The 24,220-nt window shown below is 42.0% G+C and overlaps 1 protein-coding gene and 1 long non-coding RNA gene across 5 annotated transcripts in view; one reads left to right on the forward strand and one right to left on the reverse strand.

Moving 5' to 3' along the window:
• LOC142296855 (uncharacterized) overlaps positions 1–24,220 on the reverse strand; it is a 331,759-nt gene that overhangs the window by 215,010 nt on the left and 92,529 nt on the right. The gene's annotated exons all lie outside the window — the stretch shown is intronic.
• ARHGEF4 (Rho guanine nucleotide exchange factor 4) overlaps positions 1–24,220 on the forward strand; it is a 309,794-nt gene that overhangs the window by 191,109 nt on the left and 94,465 nt on the right. The window lies entirely within an intron of this gene.

Below are 24,220 nucleotides of genomic sequence, written 5' to 3' on the forward strand. Positions count from 1 at the left end.
TTCTGTAACACCTTTTTTGGGTGATATTATGTCTTTTATATTGGGGAATGCAAAATGTATCTATTCGGTGCTAAAATAAAAATGACCTACCATGTTATCATCATTAATATGGCTCTACTTAGCAAGAGGACAGTTCTGATTACAATGATATAGCAGATACTAAGAGACATGGCATCAGGAGAGGATTTTATTGAAGGATTAGGTTTTTCTTTATCACATCCCAGAGTATTGATTTGTGCACAAAATATATTTCATAAAATATAGTATAGCTAATATATGTGACTGAGCAACGTGACAACATTGAGATTTCTAATTTCTGGGCACCATGTTCATCTATCATCAGACTTAGCGAATGGTTCTAATTACATTTCCAATTCTGATAATCCTATATTATGAACCTGCTATTATAGCAATTCCCCCTTTTCATTCCCCCCCCCCTTTTTTTTTTAGCTCGTTTTACCTTCTGTGAACATAAGTACATTCAGAAAACCAACAGCAATGGCTTACCTAGCAATTGCACAATTTATGTGTTATTATACATGTGACCCTCTATAGCAGCAAGACAGCTTTGATTGCAGGAAAAGCTAGAGAAAATGTCCGACTTCTAACCAAACTCCAGCGTTTCGTAGTCTGCAGTAAAGAAAATCATTGTGTCCGTTCTCAAGTTCACATGGTAACGGCAGGATATCTCCGGCAGCCAGACGTAAGGACATTTTTCTAATAGCAATTATTATATGAAGGAATTGCTATTTAAGTAATTGTCCAAAATAACAATGAATAATAATAATAATTAAAAGTAGAATTATGTGCTGATCTAGGATTGTACATATTTTTTTCTTAAATGAACATGAGATATGAATTGTAGGTTCTGACGTTTTAAGGCTGAAGGCAGTCTCAAGTTCGAGTTCAACCCATAGCCCAACATGTTGATCCAGAGCAAGGCAAAAACCCCATGGGGCAGATGCTAATAACCCTATATTAAAGGGAGACTGTCACCAGATTTGGCGACTATAAGCTGAGGCCACCACTAGTGAGCCCTTATATACAGCATTCCAGAATACTGTATATAAGAGCCCAGACCGCCGTGTAGAATGTAAAAATCACTTTTATAATACTCACCTAGGAGGCAGTCCGCTACGATTGGGTGTCGCTGCTCTCCGGTCCAGCACCTCCTCTCTCCTGGAATCTTTGTCCTCCTTCTATTCAACCCAGGGTGGCATTGAGGTCCTGATGTAATGTAATGTGCAGGCACGAGAAAAGGTTAAAGACTATCTGCACATGCGCATTACAATACTTTGATGTGTTCTGAGCAGGGCAAATTTCTGCACCAATACTGTATGTCCTGGCAAAAAAATGCATCAAAGCACGATGCGGTTTAGATGCGATATTGCTATGCTTTTCTGCCAGGAGATGCCAGTCTGTGAACTCAGTTCACCTGAGGTAAGGTGTCACTGAGTTCAATCAGTTCACCTGAGGTGAGTTTTCCCCTTGTCACAGGTGGGGTAACATGGGAACCTTCAGCTGCGAACACAGATACACTGAGTGACGTTACCACTCACAACTGCGGCTCAGACATTCTTTTCCTGCAGCCGCAGTGGGCAGTCATGTTCTGTGTCCGTGCGCTGTGACTGCTGATGTAGCAGAGCCGGGAACATCATGGGATCTTGTATAGATTACGTCAGACCTGGGTGTTTTGGGGGTTAATAAAGGAGTGAAAGAGGGTGTGTTTTTTGTATTTTATTTCAAATAAAGGATTTTTTTGGCGTTTGTGCTTATTTCGTTTCACTTACTGATTAGTAATGGGGGAGTGTCATAGACAGCTCCTACTATTAATCTAGGGCTTAGTGTCAGTTGTGAGCTGTCATTAACCCTTTTTATATTACCCAAATTGCCACCGCACAAGGGCAATCAGGATGAGCTGGGTAAATTGCTGGGATTGTTGTATCTAATGGATGCCACAATTCTGGGTGGCTGTGGGCTGCTATTTTTAGCTTCAGGGGCCCAAATAACCATGGGCCTCCACAGCCTGAGAATACCAACCCCCTGCTTTATTTTGACTGGGTATCAAAATTGGAGGCTTGCACGCTGTTCTCTTAAAATATTATTTATTTATGGGGTCCCTTGTATTTTGATACACAGCCAAGATAAGCACACAGATGGGGGCTGCAGCCTGTAGCCGTGTGCTTTATCTGTGCTGAGTATTAATATATGTGGGACCCTACGACAATTTTTTTTTATTTATTTGTTTATACTCCATTAGTGGACACAGACAGCGTCTGTTATTTCAACCAATCGCAGATGCTGTCACACAGGTTGAGGTCTGACTGCAACCAATTAGAGACAGAGGGACTGCCGGTGGCTGGGAAGCAGTGAATATGTATGAGGGTTTATGAGCGGACCCGGAAGCAATGTGACAGCCACATGGGAGACTCGGTAAGTATAACTGTCCTGCTTTATTCCTAATTTTCTTTCTTTTGTAGCTCCCCTAGGCTACATTCACACGACCATCCCGTTTTTGTGGTCTGCTAAAAACAGTCCTGTTTTTTCACGGATGGATCCGTGTGGCATCCGTGTGACATTCGTTCTGTTCTGTATACGGGCCGTGTGTCATCCGTCTGTCATTCGTGGACCGCAAAAAAAAATGGAAGCAGCTAGATAAATAGATGGATAGATATAGATAGATAGAGGGAGGGATAGATATATAGATAAAGGGATAGTTAGAGAGACAGAGATAGATAGAAGAATAAATAGGGAAATAGAGGGATGAATGAATGAATGAATAGAGGGATAGATAGAGGGATAGGTAGATAATAGATGAGAAAGACATATATAATGTCCCACTCCCCAGCATTTTGTAATCTTGCAACCTTTAGTGCCTTTCATGTGGCACTAAAGGGTGCTTAGCCTTGTATATAGCCAAAAAAAATAAATAAATAATTAAAAAAACGACGTGGGGTCTTCCCTATCTTTTGTAGCCAGCTAGGGTAAAGCAGACAGCTGCAGCCTGCAAACCACAACTGACAGCTTCACTTTGGCTGGTAATCCAAAACAGAGCGCACCCATAAATAATTTAAAACAAAAAACGTGTGGTCCCCCCCAAATTGGATCACCAGCCAAGGTAAAGAGGACAGCTATGGTCTGGTATTCTCAGACTAGGGCGGTCAGCAGTTCTTGGACCCTTCCAGCCTAAAAATAGGCCGCAGCCACTCCAGAAGTGACGCATCCATTAGATGCGCCAATCCTGGTGCTTTGCTCAGCTCCTCCCGAAGCCCTGGTGCGGTGGAAAACGGGGTAATATATGGAGTTGGTACCAGCTGTGTAATGTCACCTGGTATCAAGCCCTGGGATTAGTGATGTCACGGCTTCTATCAGATACCCGACAGCACTAACTCAGTCAGTAATATAAAGAAAAGTTGCCGACAAACAAATTTTTATTTGAAAACACACTCCCCAACACATTCCCTCTTTCACCAATTTATTGGAAAGCAAAAACAAATCCGCGTCTGGTGTAATCCAATAAGAGGGTCCCACGACGATCCATACTCACTGTCCCAGTCAATGAAGAACAGAATGTTCCCCATTGACTGGGACAGCAGGGCAGTGACCTGAGCTAACATCAAAAGGTCAGCCCAGGTCACTGCAGGGCATGACTAGCGCTGACTTCAGGAAGCTAGCTAGGTACATTACTGGCAGTGATGGAAGCCATTGCACTCCTGACGTCAGCGCTGGTCACTGAATTTAATGACCGCCACGTTCACAAGCCAAGTGTCGCGGGAGCTCGTGACATCACCGCTTGTCACAGTCTCGGTCCGCCCGCGGTGATCTGAGAACGCGGCAGGCATAGAAGTCAATGACAAGCACTGACATCAGGAGTGCAGGAATTCATCACCGCAGGTAATGAACTTTACTAACCTCCTGATGGCAACGCTCATCCCCGCAGCTGCTGACACACTACTGTGTGGGCAGATGCTGACACACTGCTGTGCTAGTAGCCGCGGGGCTGGCGCGGGAGCATGACACAGACTGCAGGGGCACCCGACAAAAGTCACACGGAAGTTCTTCCGTATTGTTTCCGGGGATTTTGCGGACCTATTGACTTGTATTGAGTCTCGGTCCGTTATTACGTAACAGAATAGGACATGTTCCATAATAACGGAACGGACATACGGCATCCGATCTGTAATCTGTAGTGGTGTTTGGATGTCTTTGTCGAGCTGTTTGTCAAGCTGTTCGTCGAACACCGGGCAGGTGCAAACACAAACTGAACCAATGAAGAGCTAATACAAGTCTATGGGTCCATGAGAACCACAGGCAGCACACGGATGCCATCATTTTGTATTTCATAATTAACATTGGAATAGGAAAAGCTTTACAGTTTTGTTTTCCTTAAAATTAGTGAAAAGCACTGATGAATCCCTGATGGTAAAAAATTGCACACTAACCGAACACTTGTACCATTTTTTTTTTGTGTATGTGAACAAACACGGACGTGTGAATGATACCTTTGAGCAAATTCCATCAGGATCTGCTTAACGCCTTCATGACCTAGGACGTACCGGTACATCCTAAATCATGTCAGGGTAATCACCGCCAGCTGCTGCGGTGAGCCGGTGGCGATCCCTGCACATGTCTGCTGATTTGAACAACAAAAATCAAGCCCTCATATGGCAAGATTAATAGAAAAATAAAAAAGTTATGGCTCTCGGAAGAAGGGGCGGAAAAAACAAATATGAAAAACAAAAAAATCGCCCGGTCATGAAGGTATTAAAGAAGTTACATGTTCTTTTTTCTACCAGGTTTTTCTTTACAAAAATTGTTTCTGGAAAAAAAAAACCTCAAAAAACTCTTCATAAGAACAGCAAATTGGGTCTTCCGACAAATTAATTAGACAGTTTTCCAAATTTCTATAAAGCGAATTTTGAGGAGAATTTTGGAGAAAATTTGCCCCTAAAAACTCCTCAAAGAGCTCTATATGAACATAGCCTAAGACTTAAAAAATAAATTTCATGAAAAAGCTGCTCACTAGACATAGAGTGATGGTGATAAAGGAGAAAAGACAAGCTAGCTAACAATTTCAAGTGAGGGAGTAAAGCTTGCGGCACAAATAAAATTCCTGGTGTGCACTTGAGGGATATGTAATTAAGAGATTAAAACTGACATGGCGGGAACTCGTAAGACAAGCAGATCTTTTGTCCCTGGAAATTGGAATTTACACATGACAATTTTAGATTTTGTATTGTTTAAGCCATATGTAGGAGCGCTAGGAGAACAGTATAATGGACAGGTTCCATACTGGTGAGGATGAACATCAATAGATGCACTAATAGGCCAAATAATGAGGCAGATTTCTAAATGCATTTGTGCATTGACCCTAAAATGTGCACCAAAATCTGCTCCATTTTGACACATTTTAGTGGTGCCAATGATGATATGACCCCACACATCTGCCGAGACACATGCATTATTAGCAGTTATCATTCACTAATCTAATGACATATGTACGAAATCTACCACATCAGAAGTGAGACAAGATAACCCCTTTAGGCACTTTTGTCTCAATTTCTAAGGGCATCATTTAGAGAAAAAGTAGAATAGTGTAAAATATGACATTTCTAAATCATACCAAAAAGTAGCCCCAAAAAAGTACCGCAAAGTAATCCAACCAACCTGATGTATAAAGTTAGACAACAGTCTAAAAAATCACCAAATTTATCTTCCTGCATAAGACTAGTAAATTTGCTCTAGTGTGTCTGTAGTATTGGCCCAAAAGAATGAAAATGTAACGTAAAATGTACTATAAACTTAAAAAATAGATGTAGCATTCCAATGAATGGGTTGTATTTATGGAAAATGTTACTACTTCTTACTACTACTGTTGTACATTTATCCATTGGATAACTATCAATCACAAGAATGGGGGCAGAATAGGGCTCCTGTGATATAATAATAAGCTGGCCGAGAATTTACACCTCCATATTTCTTTGTGTTATGTGAGATGTTCCAAAGGATTTTGGATCCATTCTTGTTGGTAGTTAAAGTCATTGTAACAAATGTGTTGGGAACATTACTTGTGGCACGTACATATTTCAGGTTCTCCTGAACTTAGTTCTTAGAATGTACATCTTCCCTCTTTCAAAAATGGCCGCTGATAGAGGTGCATGTGACCCGACCTGTTCATCAGGCTCCTCCAATTAAAACACAGCTTTCCCAAGTGCAATGTTTTAATTGGAGGAGGCTGATCTCCCAGTCAAATTCATTGACTTTCATACTGTGTCATACATGTCATGTAACATTGGGGTGATAAAATATTAAAGAAACACACCAGCAGCCCTCACCCCCTGTTACCGGGTAGTAATGTGTATGTAGTATGTGCAAAAAATATTTATCCATTGCTGTCTTCTGCAATTTCTACCTTTGCTTCTCTCATCTCCTGCATAATGTGACCACAAGTGTGACATCCAGCTATCACAGCGTGTTCACCAGAAATCACTTTCTTAATGTAAATTTTCGCAACTCAGAACGAGGCTATGGGAGGCTTACATTAAGAAAGAAACTAACAGTTTCCAGTGTGAGCTGCCCTGTAAGACCTGTGGTCATATGAGACAGTAGAAGAACGGAACAGCGATGGAAACGGCAGAAGACAGCAATCAGTAATGCGGGCGTCACACGGTACGATATATCTGGCGATATGTCGTCGGGGTCACGTCGTTACTGACGTACATCCGGCAACGTCAGAGATATCGTACCATGTTACACCTATGAACGAGCAGAAATACTCACCTTCTCGTTCATCGTTGACAAGTCGTTCATTTTCATAATATCGTTCCTCCTTCTGTGCTCCGGTTGTTCATCGCTCCCGTGGCAGCACACATCGCTCTGTGTGACACCCCGGGAACGATGAACACAGTTTACCTGCGGCCCGCCGGCAATGCGGAAGGAAGGAGGTGGGCGGGATGTTTACGTCCCGCTCATCTCCGCCCCTCCGCTTCTATTGGCCGGCTGCCGTGTGACGGAAGAGGATGTTCGCCACCCACAGCGACGTCGCCCGAGAGGTAAGTACGTGTGACGGGGGGTTAACGACTTTGTGCGCCACGGGCAACTAATTGTCCGTGACGCACATAGACGGGGGGGTGTACGATCGCAAATGCGATCGCACGATTTATCGTCCCGTGGGACGCCCGCATAAGTGTTTTAATGCACAACTACACACACAATACTGATTGATAACGGGGAGGGCATTAAAAAAAGCACTGGACTGGCACTGTGGTTCTTTAATTGAGATGATCTTTAAATAGGAATATAATTCAAAATGCAACAAAGTTTTCACATGCATGTCTGAAATTCTTCTGGAAATTACATTTAATAGTTCTTACCTTTCTTAAGATGTCTCTATGGGGGCAAATTTATTAAAGTGTTTTTGCGAGATTTCTGGCATAAAACATAAAACAAAGTGGCATTTGACATTTACATGTTGGTTTCAGGCAGCTATGCCAATATGGGTAAAACTTGGGTAAAAAATGGGTGGGATGGAGCTATTACCACGCATCAAATTCATGATAAGTTACACTTCTTTAGTGTCGTAACTTACTCCTGGAATTTACTCCAGCCGAGCAGATGCGCCTAATTTTTTAAGCGGCGTGCATCGCTTAATAAATTAGGTGCACTGTACTCCAGCGAGCCCCATCATTCAGAATGGCAAGCACAACGCCAGTCTTAATGAATAGGCCCCTTAGTGTCTAATTATCCTGGCAAAATTTCTTTTGGCAATATATTTACTCAGAAGTGAAAGAATTAGATAACATAGTTGATAATAAGATAGTTTAATGTCTTCCATTTAGAAACCACCAACAAGGCACCGAGATTTTCGGTTGAAGAATTATCCTTGAAAAATATGCATGCTGAAAATCAGCAATGCGAACACAAAGTAAGATATGGAAATCATGTCTTCTCGAATTCTAATCACATCGAGGATTGATGTGTGGGCACAGCCTGAAACTTGGAAGGAACGAAAGGAGAAGTATGTGCATGAGAAAGGTCATTACACTGTAGGGTATAGAAAGAGAAGAAATGTTCTGATTAATGGTCACACCAAGAAGATATTTCAGCACAAGATGAGTACAGTGTGTCTTGTGTGAGGAAAAGCCGGTCACAAGCTGATGTCAAGGATGATTTTTATAATAATCCGTGGAATCACGAAACATAAACTATATACCGTAGTTTAAATGGGACTGATAGCTTCAACAAACTTTGAATAAATCAATAGTACAAGTGAATATAAGATACTTTGTAATATATCTTATCAAAGAAATATATGGAAATAAATGGAACCGTGAAAGCACAAAGTTGCGAAATGGCTCACCGTCGTCCGGCATTGTAACTTTGTCCTCACCCTCTTCCACCACTTGTACCCCTTGGTATGAATTATTTTGATTAAACCTACCATCTGGATGCCGCTGGGTGCCGCCTGATTGCGTCTTTTTTGGATCTCACACATGGTCTACGACCTAGGACGTGCACCCGGCTCCTATGCCTTCTAAGAATGAACGAACAGCAGTCTTTCATTTTGGATTAGCGGTGCCCGGTTTCTCTCACTCTTGCTATTTAAGAAATATATCAGCTCACTGTGGTGTCAGGTTACACTGTATTTTATAATCTATGGAGAAATTATAGGGAAGTGGAATAAGGATTAGAGTGTGGAAACAAGCAGAGGGAGACACAGAAAGAGCGTGCTGAACTTTCTAAGTCTGTTACCTCATCCACCAGAGCTGAGTTCATAGTCGCACAGCTAAGTACTGCCATATATTGTCTTCCATGCTAGTGCTGCTTTTGTCTGTGTGTTAACAAAGAAAATAAGAGCTGGAATTAATCTCTCTGTGCAAAGGAGACATTTTAGTAGCTGGTCTCTTTTCACCAGCTCAGAATCATTTACAAATTTAGCGATTCCTCGTGTAATCACACCGATTCTTGACAGTACAATTACCCTTTATAGTAATTTTGTAAGTATATTATAAAATGCCATGAAATAGCATTCATTCCTCATTAACTTTTTCACATTTTATTCATGTTAGACCCACAAACTTAAATGTATTTTATTGGGATTTTATGTGAAGTGTAAAGGAAATAATACAACTTTTTCTAAATATTTTAAAAATTTAGATCTGAGAATTGTAACTGTTAAAACCAGTTATAAAAAAGATTTCCAGTGAAAACACATTATCACCTATCTCCAGGAAAGGCGGTAATAAGGCTGATTGATGGGTGTACTACAGCTGGGAGCCACAACGATTGTCAAGTCTGGGAGTTTTTTTTCCCCCCGACATGGAATTTTTCTCTCCATTACAAAATAGCACAAACAGCTTGGACACCAGACCTTCACTCCTTTCTTTCTTTATGGGGCTGACAAAAATAGTTAGGCGTAGCACTTGGCAGCCCCATAGAAAATGAATAGAGCAGCAGTTTAGCATGCGCACTGAAGCTCCACTATAACGGGGGGTAACAGATCCCTGTTCTACCAAACTGGTGCAGGCCCTAGCAGACACCAAACGATCATCAACTTATTAATTATCCTATAGTTGTCTATTATGGATGCCAGTAACATCAGGAGCGCACTCAGCAGTAGAAAAAAATGTTTTAGCGAAACAATTGAAGCATCTGCCTTAATGTGGACTTTATCCTTGAAGCATGGAGATGGCAGACTAAGACCCATCAAAATAAAAATATCCCTCATTCAGACTAAGACCCATCAAGAATAAAAATGTCCCCCATTCAGACTAAGACCCATCAGAAATAAAAATATCCGCCATTCAGTGTTAAGGGGCACTTTGCACACTACGACATCGCAAGCCGATGCTGCGATGCCGAGCGCGATAGTCCCCGCCCCCGTCGCAGCTGCGATATCCTTGTGATACATTATCACTACGGCAGCTTCACAAGGACTCACCCGTCCTGCGACCGTCGCTCTGGCCAGCGACCCGCCTCCTTAATAAGGGGGCGTCACTTATTAAGTATGGCGTCACTGCGACGTCACACGGCAGGCGGCCAATAGGAGCCGAGGGGCGGAGATGACCTCCTTCCTTCCGCATATCCTACGGAAGCCGCAGTGACGCCGGTAGGAGATGTTCCTTGCTCCTGCGGCTTCACACACAGCGATGTGTGCTGCCGCAGGAGAGAGGAACAACATCGGACCGTCGCGTCAGCGTAATCATGGATTACGCTGACGCTGCACCGATGATACGATTACGACGCTTTTGCGCTCGTTAATCGTATCATCGAGCCTTTACACACTACGATGTCGCATGCGATGCCGGAAGTACGTCATTTTCAATTTGACCCCACCGACATCGCACCTGCGATGTCGTAGTGTGCAAAGCCCGCCTAAGACCCATCAAAAATAAAAAAAATGCTCCATTCAGACTAAGATCCAGAAAAATAAAAATATTCCCCATTAACACCAAGCCGATGCTGCGATGTCACACGCGATAGTCCCCGCCCCTGTTGCAGGTACGATATCTTGTGATAGCTGGCGTAGCGAAAATTATCGCTACGCCAGCTTGACATGCACTCACCTGCCCTGTGACCGTCGCTCTGGCCAGCGACCTGCCTCCTTCCTAAGGGGGCGGGTCGTGCGGCGTCATAGCGATGTCACACGGCAGGCGGCCAATAGCGGCGGAGGGGTGGAGATGAGCAGCATGTAAACATCCCGCCCACCTCCTTCCTTCCGTAGAGCCGCCGGCAGCAGGTAAGGTGAAGTTCCTCGCTCCTGCGGCGTAACACACAGCGATGTGTGCTGCCGCAGGAACGAGGAACAACATCGTACCTGTCGCGGCAGCATAATTATGGAAAAGTCGGAGCCTGCAACGATGATACGATAACGACGTTTTTGCGCTCGTTAATCGTATCATCTAGAATTTACACACAACGATGTCGAAAGTGACGCCGGATGTGTGTCACTTTCGATTTGACCCCACCTACATCGCACGTGCGATGTTGCAACGTGCAAAGCCGCCCTAAGAGCCATCAGAAATAAAAATATCCCCCATAGACCCACCAAAAATAATTTTAGTCTTGGATTTCAGGGTCATAAAAAGTCATTAATGGGTTTTGTTAAATAGCCCCCATGCTTTATTGACTGCAGAAGGATCGGGTCAGAACCTTCCTTATGGCTAGGGGCCGCCATCAGTTTCATTGTATTTAGCAGAATATTTGTTTCTGTGTGATTTATATGATAGAAATTAAAATGACTGAAGAGATAATGGAAATGACTCATAGATGTGGGTGCTGGGAAGATGAGTCTCATGGTTGTTCGATTTAATAAAAGACGTGGCTATATCTGGAAAAATACATGTTGTCATGGAAATTACTTGGTAACTCGTTTTACTGGTAATATTCGATCATGCATCAGCAGATCTGTCACGATGTTAAAGATACACACCCCCCAAAGTCATTTAGACTTTTTTGTTCTGTTATGATCCTCTAGAATTTCAGGATATAAAATTTTGATTTTACATTTCTATGTTTTATTTATATCTCTTATGTCTCTTATAGCAGATGCTAAAAAGTCTCCTTGACACTATCTATGTTTTTTCAATGGGGAAAAAAACCACAATGAGTTTTGAAACATTTCCATGTCCTTAACCCATTACTTGCCAAATTAGAAATTTTCATTTTTTTATTAAATGACAAATTTTTAATGAAACAAAAAATTAAAAATGAAAATGAAATTTAAGCAAAATTAATGAATGTAATGTATAAATTAAATGAATTAATTAATGATTAATTAATTTAATTTAATGAATTTTAAGCAAAAGATTAGGCGTCCCAAAAAGGACATTGGTAGATAATAGGTTAAAAAAATCCATAAGAAAATACCATTCCCTGAGCAAGATGTATTTTGCAATGAGTCACAAATCCACAAAATACCACAGAAAGATCAAAAGGAAATTGCCGTGGACCCCATTCATTATTGCAGTTGCGCCTTGTCTTGTTTTTGGTGTTTTTAACCTGTTTTTTATTTGCATCAATTTTTTAATTTAAAGGGGTTAGGGTTTTTTTGTTAGTTTTTAGTCCAACAGTAAAAAAAAACAGGACCGCTTCTACCAGTGATTTTGCTGCTTCACATCAACAAAGCAGCCCTTCCTCTTCTTGGATGCTTTATCAACAGGATGGGACTCCCAACGTCAAGTTGATTGACAGCCGGCAGTCCCAGTTAAGCAGTGGGGAGGCAGCTGTCAATCAGCATGACCTCACAAGTAACGCACCATCAACAGAACAGGGCAGAAGAGAAGATGTTGCTCTGCCCACATGACGTCACCAAAAGCTGCAGAATCATCGGTAGGAACTGTCTGTGACCAATTACCTGCCTCTCAGTTCTTAGGCCCATAATAACACAATACATTAGTCCCTGGTGACCACTTTAATTCACGCCTTTTTTAAGTCTATTTTATATATTTCTTTGCTTTTTTTTATTTTTGCCAATGTCAGAGTGGTTTTTGTTTTCCGCATGATTGCGAGTTATTCGTCAAATGCGACTCTTCAATAAATCACTACATTTTTGCACAAATGTACTTCAGTGTTCCCCCAAATTTTTGACATTTAAGTGGAACATGTTACTTTTTGCTCGAAAAAGGCACAAAAAAGATATTAAACAAAAATAAAGAACATTTTTTACTTTGCTTAAACTTCATGAACCATGTGAACCATATTTAATAACTTGATGCAAAAAATATCAACGAAAAAACAAAAGACAAAAAAAAGAAAAGTGACAAAGCAAAAACTACAAATGATGAATCGGGTCTTATGTATGTAGACTTTTCAGTAATATACTTTATACTTTAACATAACATCTGGTAGCAGCATTGAAATATACGATGCTCCGAACTCCATTCTAAGGGACTAATCAAGATAAGCTCAAACAGTGTACCATAGCAATCAGTTAAGCTGGTGTCACACACAGCGACAACGACAACGACGTCGCTGCTACGTCACCATTTTCTGTGACGTTGCAGCGACGTCCCGTCGCTGTCGCAGTGTGTGACATCCAGCAACGACCTGGCCCCTGCTGTGAGGTCGCCGGTCGTTGCTGAATGTCCAGCTTCATTTTTTGGTCGTCACTCTCCTGCTGTGACACACACATCGCTGTGTGTGACAGCGAGAGAGCGACGAAATGAAGCGAGCAGGAGCCGACACTGGCAGCTGCGGTAAGCTGTAACCAGCGTAAACATCGGGTAACCAAGGGAAGACCTTTCCCTGGTTACCCGATATTTACCTTCGTTACCAGCCTCCGCTCTTGCTGCCAGTGCCGGCTCCTGCACTGTGACATGTGGCTGCAGTACGCATCGGGTAATTAACCCGATGTATACTGTAGCAAGGAGAGCAAGGAGCCAGCGCTAAGCAGTGCGCGCGGCTCCCTGCTCTCTGCACTGTGACATGTAGCTGCAGCACACATCGGGTTAATTAACCCGATGTGTACTGTACCTAGGAGAGCAAGGAGCCAGTGCTAAGCGCGGCTCCCTGCTCTCTGCACATGTAGCACAGCGACGTTATGATCGCTGCTTCTGCTGTGTTTGACAGCTAAGCAGCGATCATAACAGCGACTTACAAGGTCGCTGTTACGTCACCGAAAATGGTGACGTAACAGCGACGTCGTTGTGGCTGTCGCTTAGTGTGAACCCAGCTTTAGACACCAGCTCTCAGTATTTGAAGCTTAAGCTAGGGTCACATTAGCGTATGGCATTCGATGCAAGAGCAACAGATGTGATATGCTAATGACCCCCCGGCTCAGGCTCTGCTGTGAGCGTGAGCCAAGTGTCATGCAACTGTGACACGATCTTGTGATCGGAGCACAGCTGTGGAGGAGAAGATAGGCGCGACGGAGAAGAGGGAGGGGTTAATCTCCCAATCTCCTCCATTGTGAGCCTGTGGGTATGTCGCACTGCACTTGAATGACATCTGAGTGCAGTCCGATGTTTTTCTCGCACCCATAGACTTGTATGGGTGCGAATGACACAGCTTTGACAGACAATCGCAGCATGCTGCGATTTTTTCCTTAGTAGGGCTGAGGAAAAACTCGCAGATCTGAGCTGCAGCATTCTCTTAAATGGGGCTGAGTGCAATGCGAGATTTTCTCACATTGTACTTGTGCAAGTCATACGCAAGTGTGACTCCAGCCTAAGTCCCATTTTGGAGAATGTTGAGGACAAAAAAACATTAAAAATATGCTGCATTGTTACCTTTTAAAGGGAAAATGTCAGCAAAAAAAATACTATTTACATGCAGACGTACTTAATATCCCACACACTGATAAACAAACACAAATTGACTAAAGTATATCTCAGGAGAGGAAATGTTGCAATCGAAAAGTCTCCAGTCAAGGAAATTATACATCAAGACAAGAATTAGTGGGTAAACTAAATATCCCAAAAGGGTGACTGACTGCTACCTGTCAATGGAGATATGACATTCAAGTCACACGCACCCTAGGGTTCGAGTGGTGCCCCCATTCCACGGCGGCTATCCCTCCAGTTATTCCTAATCTCCCTATAGAGATATAGAGCGAACTTAATGTCATTCTCACATTCAAAGACCCATAAAATTTAAAGTTCTCAATCACTTATCTCATAGGAGCATTCAAAAGCCGCATCGCTGTGGTATTTTTCTTACCTTAGTAGGTACTTGATGTCACCCAGATATCACAATATTCTTATCATCTTGACGGGAAATATCCAAGGCTCGCTTGACGTGTTTCCCCAGTTATATTTTGGGGTTCGTCAGGAGACAGAGAAAAGTGGCACAATCACCATCACTTTCTTAAATTGCTCATATGGCGAAAAAATGGCGTCCCAGGCCGGTACATGTGATAACCATACAAGAAAGTATTTGATACAACAGAAAAACCGAACTTAAAATTTGGTACAGAAACCTTTGTTTGCAATTACAGAGGTCAGACGTTTCTTGTAGTTCTTGACCAGGTTTGCACACCCTGCAGCAGGGATTTTGGTCCACTCCTCCATACAGATCTTCTCCAGATCTTTCAGGTTTCAATTCTGTCGCTGGGAAACACTGAGTTTCAGTTGCTAACTGTAATCTTTGAGACTGGAGTCTCAGCTCTCTGCAGGTGATTGACCAGGTCCTTCTGTGTAGTTCTGGGCTGACTCCTGCCCTTTCTCAGAATCATGCTTACCCCACGAGGCTAGATCTTGTATGTAGCGCCATATTATATAAGATTGACAGTCATCTTGTGTTTCTTCCATTTTCTAATAATTGCGCCTACAGTTGTTGCCTTCTCACCAAGCTGCTTGCCTATTGTCCTGTAGCCTATAACAGCTTTGTGAAGGACTACAATGTTGTCCCTTGTGTCCTTATATAGCTCTTTTGTCTTGGCCATGCTGGAATAGTTGGAGTGTGATTGATTGTGTGGACAGGTGCCTTTTATACAAGTAACAAATTCAAACAGGTGCATTAGTGCAAAGTAGGAGGGCTTCTTAAAAAAAAATAACAGGTCAGTGAGAGCCAGAATTCTTGCTGGTTCGTAGGTGATCAAATACTTATTTCATGCAATAAAATGCAAATTATTTAAAAATCATACAATGCGATTTTCTGTATTTTGTTTGGGTTTGGGGGGGGGTAGTTATGTCAGTCACAGTTGATCTGAAGCTCCAATAAAATTTACAGAACTCTCTATTCTTTGTTGGTGAGAGAGCGTGCAAAATCGGTAGTGTATCAAATACGTATTTTCCCCACTGTATTTGTAAACTTCTTTGTTTTAGACCTACCATATTATACACCCTGCGATGAGTGCTATTATACCTTGTATGGTGCAACTCCATAAAAAAGCCATAGAATAATTTTTTGCTTTCTATTGGATGATAGATGAGTAAAGAAAATTACACTATGTGCATAGATAAAGAGATCTTTAGAAAAAGTATTTCTAAAGATCTTTTATTGTATGCTAATGAGCGCGGGGACAAGTTCCAAGGGCATTTCTCCCCTGGCTAGTCTGCTCCATTAGCATGTTAGTATGTCCCTGTGGGTGTGCTATCATGCTAATGAATATGCAGGGTCACAGGATGATCTCACTCACCTCTCCGCCGCCATCACGTCCGACACTGGATTTCGGCTCTGTGTGCATGACCCCGGAGTCCCAGTCATGTGCACTACTTCAGTTTGAAGCCAGGACGCGTACACCCGGCTTCATAGTGCGCATAACCCAAACTCCGGGATCATGTGCACTGAGCCGAAATCCTCCATAGGACGCCATCGCGTGAGTGAGGGAGATTATTCTGTGACGCTGCACATTCATTAGCATTATAGCACGCCCACAGGGTACTAACTTGCCAATTGGGGGGACTGGCCGGGGAACTAACGCCCAGGGAACTAGGCCCCTCGCTCATTAGCATACAGTAAAAGATCTTTAGAAATACTTTTTCTAAAGATCTCTTTATCTATGCTAGTGTATACAGGGATTAACAATTTGAACCCAGAACTGCTCGTGGTTCTGGGTGCATATTGGACCTGACATGTTCACTTTCAGGTCAGCATTTTTGTAATAGGAGGAGGTATCCTCTTTATTGCAATTGCTTAATTTTAAAGGAAGATTGTCTAGCATCTATGGGAGTTTATTAAGAGGAAATTGGGATCACAATACGACATTGAAGGAAAAATGCGTAAAGGTTGCGGCACTAATTCCAAAATGGGGGAAGAAAGTAACTAACGGTCCATTACAAAGGCATCTCGCTTGTAAAGTGTCTTTTATACCCAGATTGCAAAAAATGTTTAAAAATAAACATTCTATATATTTCTTTAAGTGTAAATCAGTTCCAGAGAATCCATGAAATTGTCCCCAAGTTGCAGATATATTTGAAAAAATTAATGGATCAATCAATATGAGTTTACTAAATAGGTCTGCCATTTGATCTACTACTTTGATTTCAGGAAAGTATAGAAAAGCAATTTTCAGGTGTGAAGCGATGTGCTCAGCTAAAAATGACTGCATTTAATGCAAAAAGTAAAATGTATGTAACATATATTATGTGATGTTTTTTCTTTTGCCCACCCCACCTTCCAGTATCGGACGGTTAAGGGTAGACATGGGGAGTAAGTAAAAATGTTAGAAATATTTGTTTAAATTTTAAAATTTTAAAATCTTGTATGTATTAAATGCAATAAAAACATTAAGATTGCAAAATGAGCAATCTGTAATATGATAGATAAATCATCCAAACTAAAATTGTACACATTACCGTAAATATCACAATTGGCAGTGTTAGGCCATGTGCACATGGAGTGGAGAATTGCTGAGTTTTCAGAACATTTTGATTTGGAGGATTTGGAGAGTTTCTACTCAGTTTCCACATAGTTTCTGCTGCAAAAACTCCTAGAAAAACTCCATGTGTACATAACTACATGGTGCCTGTGCCTCTCATATTATCATAATCTGGTGACAATGATTTTGGGGTTTTTTTTGTGGGCCCGGGATATAGCAGCCATACAATCGGGGGGTTGATCAGGCCCCTGTTCTCTTCTCTCTCTGCCGACATACTCACCCTGGCAAGAGGGTGCCCGAAGGGGGGCTCTGAGAGCCCGAGGAAGAGAGGGTGACAAAAGGTCCAGTCACACTAAGCAATTTACCAGCGATCCCAACAACGATAGGGATTTCTGGTAAGTTGCTAGGAGGTTGCTGGTGAGATGTCACACTGCGACGCTCCAGCGATCCCACCAGCAACCTGACCTGGCAGGGATCGCTGGAGCGTGGCTACACGAGTTGCTGGTGAGCTCACCAGCAACCAGTGTCCCAGCCAGCAGGGCCGCGTGGAAGATGCTGCGCTTGGTAACTAAGGTAAATATCGGGTAACCAACCCGATATTTACCTTGGTTACCAGCGCACGGAGCTACACGTGCAGAGAGCAGGGAGCAGCGCACACTGAGCGCTGGCTCCCTGCTCTCCTAGTTACAGCACACATCGGGTTAATTACCCGATGTGTGCTGCAGCTAAATGTGCACAGAGCAGGGAGCAGCGCACAATGCTTAGCGCTGGCTCCCTGCTCTCCTAGCTACAGCACACATCGGGTTAATTAACCCGATGTGTCCTGCAGCTACATGTGCACAGAGCAGCAGCCGGCACTGACAGTGAGAGCGGCGGAGGCTGGTAACGAAGGTAAATATCGGGTAACCAAGGACAGGGCTTCTTGGTTACCCGATGTTTACATTGGTTACCAGCGTCTGCAGATGCCGGCTCCTGCTGCCTGCACATTTAGTTGTTGCTGTCTCGCTGTCACACACAGCGATCTGTGCTTCACAGCGGGACAGCAACAACTAAAAAATGGCCCAGGACATTCAGCAACAACCAACGACCTCACAGCAGGGGCCGGGTTGTTGCTGGATGTCACACACAGCAACATCGCTAGCAACGTCACAAAAGTTGTTCGTTAGCAGCGATGTTGCTAGCGATGTTGCTTAGTGTGACGAGGGCTAAAGGCTTGTCTTAAGGGATAACTTTCAATAGATTGCAGAGATCTGAGCTGCTCTGCTACGTACGAAATCCTGAGACAGAAGCAGGTCATCTACGAATGATTTAGAGACAGATTTCCAGTGAAACTTGCGGTGCGCAATGAGAGAGAGGAGGTGGGGATTCTGACCGCTCTCCAGTCCATGGGGCGTGCAGCCTTACTCACTGGGGGGCACGGGTGTTATCACTGGCTTGGATGGGTTCCTCAGCACTGCGGTATTGCCACATTTAGGGGGGTGTTTGACCATAATCCTACAGATGGTAGCTTCACCCCATTGGCTTCTCAGCCATGCACTGATATTGTTTTGATACAAGTGAGCAATAATATGGTTCTGGCACTAATTTGCAGTAGTACATGGTCATTCCTGGTGTTATTGATGTTGATATCATGCCTCCTCTGTATATGTCACAAAATTGTATAGTTGTTTTTACCTAAAAAAAAATTGAAACATAAAGACATCTTTGTAGGAGATTTGTTCAGGTAACTTGCAGAAAAGATGATTACATAGGAAAAAAAAAAGGCAAACGCAAGAATTTTTCAGATGATCTCACAAGTACCAGGCAGCAGGAGGTGTCGGAATGTGTCCTGATAACGTAGAGGGAGTCTGGTTAGAAGATGAGATAAAGTAATAGTGAAGAGCTGCAGAATATATCGATGTATAAAAGATTATTATTATTATTATTATTATTATTATTATTATAGTAAGATATTTTACCGCAGCAGACTCCAGTTTATTCAACTTATTATCTAAAGTCATCCATCCACACAGAGTTGCAATCAAAATTATCCAATCCCCATTGTAAAATAGGTTTATTAGCAAAATGTACAGACTTTCTGCTGTTTGCATTAAACCAAACAAGATACTATAGTTCATTCAGTCATCTGTTCCATAAAGATGAATCCTACTGATCTCATGTAGTAGTGATACTATACACCTTCATCCATGTGGCGTGAGAGGACTATCAATCGGGGTGGCCAAACGGCCAGAAATTCCACAGCAGTTTGTAAAAGTAAGGGTATGTGCGCACGTTGCTTTTCACCTGCTTTTTACCTGCTTTTTTGCTGCTTTTTCTTCTGCGCTGTTTAATGCCAAAATGGATGTGTTCTTCTATTCAAGCAAAGTCTATGGGAATTTGGGTTTCTTGTTCACACTATTGTTGTTCAAAATGCTGCCTTTTTGAGGCAGAACTTTGGTCAAAAACTCAGCTTTTCAAAGAAGCAACATGTCAATTGTTTTTGCCATTTGGGTTTTGCACTGCAAAGCTGAGTTTTTGACCAAAGTTCTGCCACAAAAAGGCTGCATTTTGAACAACATAGTGTGAACAAGAAACCCAAATTCCCATAGACTTTGCTTGAATAGAAGAACACATCCATTTTGGCATTAAACAGCGCAGAAGAAAAAGCAGCAAAAAAGCAGGTAAAAAGCAGGTAAAAAGCAACGTGCGCACATACCCTAAGGCATCTCTTTGCCCTGTTAGTAAAAAAAAAAGTGAGGCGTCTGTGATTTTTTTTTTTAAGCTAATGCTAATTAAACAGATTATTTTGATTGAATTTATCATCATTTTACAGTTTACAGTGAATACAGCCAATGTCGAATTATAGGCTGTAAACATGGATCACTTATAACCATGACTTATAATGGTTTTCCAATGTGTCCATAAAAAATATTCTGTCTGTAATTTTTTTGGTGAGCGCCCTAGAAAAAAATCTAAAGTAAAGATGGCAACCCTGCTACCAAGCTAACTTGGTAAACCCTGGATCACCATTTGATCCCTCCAAAATAGGCAACTTTGGCTACTGTTTGTCTATGGTACATGGCCAGCTTTAGATTAGAAGCACAAATTGATGATACTACAATATATGTCAAAGAGAATTTTAAAAAAATTTCACATATACATTTTTTATTTTTTTTAAATAAATTTGCGTGGATTTTGTAGCTTTTCATATTCTACAGCATACATTGTTGTCAATATTTTATGCAAATTTTGCAGATGTTACCCATTAAAATGGGATCTGACTTTGAATCAAAGTGTTTGTGCACATGGAGACTCCCCCCTCCCATCAGCATGCAAATGTAGATTGTTGAGTATGTATGATTTCTTAGAGGTGGACCTTTGGTCAACTGGTTGTGGATTCTCTGACAGCACCCTATCAATCTCTAATTTGTGACCTATGCTAAGTACAGCTCATCAGTATTTTAGTCTCTGAGAAAACCTTTAAAGGAGTTGTCCACTACTTTTACATTGATGGCTTATCCTTAAGATTGGTCATCAATGTCTGATCAGCCAGGGTCCGACAACATGCACCCCCCCCGCCGATCAGCTGTTCTCGGTCCCGGCAGCGACATCAGGCAGCCGGAAATGCTCAGTCCCAGAGCTGCTCTGTCTTCTGATAATGGCCATGGCCGGGTACTGCATATCTGTCTCCTATTGATTAGAATGGGAGGCGGATGTGCAGTAGCCAGCTGCGGCCACTATAAGAGGACTGAGCAGCTCCGGAACTGAGCATTTCCAGCTGCCTACTGCCGGGACCAAACACAGCTGATCAGCGGGGTGTCGGACCCCAACTGATCAGACATTAATGACCTATCTTAAGGATAGGCCATCAATGTAAAAGTAGTGGACAAACCCTTTAATCTTAATAATAAAAAATTATATTTTGCACTGGAAAAAAGTTGGCAACGAGGTGTCTCAGGGGCGAGCATTGCTGTCTTTCAGCTCGGAAATCTGAAGCTTAAATTTCACTAAGGATATCACTATGGAGTTTGCATGTTTTTCATGTGTTTACATGGGTTTCCTCCAGGGACTTTGGGATTGCTACCAATACTCAAAGTTAATAATGAAGTCCATTTGGGGTAGTGTCAGTGTACATGTCTGAAGAATGGAAAATATCTTCTGAGCACAGGGACTGATGAAGTGAATGATGATGTATGTTTGTACGGCACTGCAGAATATGTTGAAGTTATGTATGCAATGGTAAATAAATAAATAAATAAATAAAGAACAACATGGAAATTTGTCCTTATTTGCACTATGTCCGATAAGAAGCATTCTTAACACAGATTTAACATTACAGCATAACTTTACAATGTCATAGCCCATTATCTTTCCTTCCCTCGTACGCTTTGGAATAATACACTCCAAGCATTTAGGTCATTTCATGTCCTGTACTATATGCAACTGGATGAGAATGTTATAATACCTTTTGATTTGTTTGGGCAAATAGCAACAAAGGAAAAAATTTATAAGACAACATTATCATACATCACCTTTATCAGAATGCACAAAAGTTCACTATCTTATGTAACCTGCATATAAACAAAGTAATAATGACTGAAATCTATCAAATTCATGGCGCAGGAGCTGTAACCGCTACGAGAACCCAGCTGGGACTGACAGGCGAGCTCTTGCTGCAACAACCAGAAATAAAAAGGATTTTAATTCTGGATATTTAACCTCTTAGATGCCATAAACAAGAGAGACTGCGGCATCTAAATGGTTATATAAGCCAATAAAGCATTCTCCATCACCCCAGTCGTTTTATATGCAGACCTATGGGTTTCAATGGTAACAGATTACAAATAAATGAAGTATAGTCTGATCCTGATTAGAGTTGAGCGAGTACCTAACTATTTGTACTTGCTATACTCATAACGAGTACTGTCTTAGGCTCGCATATGCATTCCAAATAGCGTGTGCAATGGAAGTCAATGGGAAAAAACTCGCAAAGTAACGAGTAACCTGAATGCCGTACTTCCGGTATTCGTACGAGTAGCGAATAGTGCGGAATTCAGGTTACTCGTTACATTGCGAGTATTCCCCATCGACTGATATTCAGATGAATATGCGAGCGAGTATTATACAGTACTCGTTATGAGTATAGCACTCGGTCAACTCCAATCCTGATTATTTGCTCCTCCATCTGTTTTTCTTTACTAACTCATGACATTACATACATACTTTGGGGGGGGATTTTGGAACGTGAGGACAAATGGAGGGCAGTATAACTGCAGGATCGGACTGCCCAGAGTTTGCTCGTAGTAATGATTAACCATTTCTATATGATTATAAATAGTGATGGGCAGATTAGGACTGTAAAAGTTCAGATTTGCACGGTTTCAAAAATACCTGAGTGCCGGGCCCGTGCCCGAAATTCTCAAGAAATTCTGGGTATTGATCCTGATCCAGCACTCTGGTAACACATAAAAATAAAGGAAAAATAAAGAAAAATTATAATTTATAAACAAGCAATACAAATTGTTCATAAGAAAATGTATAATCAGATTATGAAATATTATTAATGAGGTTTTTATTGTAAACATATAATTTATTAATTGCTGTTGCAATTTCTTTAATCCACTATCCAAATAACAAAAAAAACAACACATTAAGTTATTTCCGTTTTCAAAAGGGAACACTAAAACAGACACATTCACCATGACACTTCTATCTATTGCAACTCTCTAGTCAGCTTTACTGTATAAACTGGGATAGAAATAGCAGAGTCATCTCGTTAACATTAGAGAAAAGAAATCTAATTACAGATCCTTTGTACTACTGGAGGTCTAAAATAGGCATCTACACTATAGAAGAGTGCCCCTGTGCAAGTACAGTATATGGGCCCTTTGCTGTTCAATAATGTGTCTATGGCAGAAGGTGCTTCTTGTTTTTGAGGTGGACGTAGGCCCCTTAGGGTATGTGCGCACGTTGCTTTTTACCTGCTTTTTACCTGCTTTTTTGCTGCTTTTTCTTCTGCGCTGTTTAATGCCAAAATGGATGTGTTCTTCTATTCAAGCAAAGTCTATGGGAATTTGGGTTTCTTGTTCACACTATGTTGTTCAAAATGCTGCCTTTTTGTAGCAGAACTTTGGTCAAAAACTCAGCTTTTCAAAGAAGCAACATGTCAATTGTTTTTGCCATTTGGGTTTTGCACTGCAAAGCTGAGTTTTTGACCAAAGTTCTGCCACAAAAAGGCAGCATTTTGAACAACATAGTGTGAACAAGAAACCCAAATTCCCATAGACTTTGCTTGAATAGAAGAACACATCCATTTTGGCATTAAACAGCGCAGAAGAAAAAGCAGCAAAAAAGCAGGTAAAAAGCAACGTGCGCACATAACCTCTTGAGTCTCTATACAGTTGCACAGGTATGTAGATTTCTGCTACACACATAGATAACAATCTGTAAACAAGTCTCTGCAAGAGGGGGCTCACTACTTAGCATTACTGGCCACATCGATATAACATTCAGAAACACGGCTTCTCTCAGATACCTTGTGTTGGCAATCGTGCCTCTGAATAGCGCTATCGCGGTTCACTCTTCCTCATCGCGTGACCCCCGGGATCTGTGACATCTGAGATTCAGTGAAGTCACGTCAACTTCCTGTTGACCCAAGATCACTGAGGTGGTTTCCAGTCTCCCTGAGTAACTGTGTGAGCAAGGATGGTTGACCTTAGGGAGATCAACATCCACCACTGCGGAGACACCATCACGTGTTTCTCAACGCAGTGATTCTAGAGCAATGCCCCCTGGGAAATATTCAAAGCAAGAAGGCCTGCGGAGACACCATCACATGTTTCTCAACGCTGGCAAGAAACTAGCCAGGTCTTTCACCGGGAAGGAACAACCACGGGAAGGGCAGTCTCCAGTCAAGGAGACCACCTATGCCAAACATGGTATCCATCCACAGACAGCCGTTTCGGGGTATTTGCCCCTCAT

This window comes from Anomaloglossus baeobatrachus, chromosome 3 (assembly GCF_048569485.1).
Source record: "Anomaloglossus baeobatrachus isolate aAnoBae1 chromosome 3, aAnoBae1.hap1, whole genome shotgun sequence".
NCBI classification, from domain to species: domain Eukaryota; kingdom Metazoa; phylum Chordata; class Amphibia; order Anura; family Aromobatidae; genus Anomaloglossus; species Anomaloglossus baeobatrachus.